This window comes from Colobus angolensis, unplaced genomic scaffold, assembly GCF_000951035.1.
Source record: "Colobus angolensis palliatus isolate OR3802 unplaced genomic scaffold, Cang.pa_1.0 Scaffold60, whole genome shotgun sequence".
Taxonomy (NCBI): Eukaryota; Metazoa; Chordata; class Mammalia; order Primates; family Cercopithecidae; genus Colobus; species Colobus angolensis.
The window spans coordinates 2747379-2748477 of NW_012119599.1; positions in this window are offsets into that span (position 1 = coordinate 2747379).

The window sequence follows — 1099 nt, forward strand, 5'->3', positions numbered from 1 at the left end:
ATATACATATATATATGGCACAGTGGCTCACGCCTGTAATCCTAATACTTTGGGAGGCCAAGACAGGAGGATTACTTAAGTGCAGGAGTTGGAGACCAGCGTGGCCAACATGATGAAACCCTGTCTCTACTAAAAATACAAAAATTAGCTGAGTGTGGTGGCACATGCCTGTAATCCCAGCTACTTGGGAGGCTGAGGCAGGAGAATCCCTTGAACCTGGGAGGCAGAGGCACCGTACTCCATCCTGGGGGACAGAGTGAGAGTCTGCCTCAAAACAAAAACAAAAACAAAAAAACCCTCAGCCCCTCATCTTGGGTAGACCACACCAGGAAAGTGTGGTCAGGTGACATTGCCAGGCTGAGGGTTCAATCAAGTTCCAGTTCTCCACTTCCTGGCTGTGTGACCTTATACAAGTAGCCTCACCTCTCTGGGCCTAAATGCCCTTATGGGATTAATAAGGCCCAGTTTGCAAGGTTCTTAGGAAGATTCTTTTGATACCATGGAGTTCAAACATCCTCAGCACAGGGCAAAGAGATGGGGCATTGGAGGACTTGTCAGGAGTCCCTAAGGTTCAGCTCCTGCCCTCTCCCACACCCCCTACCCTCTCTGGAAGCCCCTACCCTCTCCCGCAGCCCCTTCCCCAGAGTAAAGAAGCACTCAGGAGAGAATTTTCTATAGGATTTTTATTGGTGGCACCTGGGGCCACATGGAGGGCGTCCTCAGCACAGATGCTGGGGTGTGGGAAATTTCAGAGCCCCCTCCTGGGATGTCACCCTTCAGGTGCTCATGAGTTAATCTTGAGTTTCTCCTTCACTTTCCGAAATGTCTCTGAAAACCAATCCCTGTGGGGAGGGATAAGGAAGGGGGTCACTGTGTGCAGCTCCCTCCCAGGCTGTCCAAATTCTACCTGCTACCTGACTCCCACCTCTTCCCCTTCCTGAATCTCCATCCTCACTGTATGTGGGATTAGGAGGTCCGCTGGGCTGGGTGGGCCAACTTCTGTGCTTTAGTTTCCCAGATGGACCAGAACACGTTGAAGTCTAAACACTTTACCCTTAGTTGGGCATGGTGGCTCACGCCTGTAATCCCAGCACTTTGG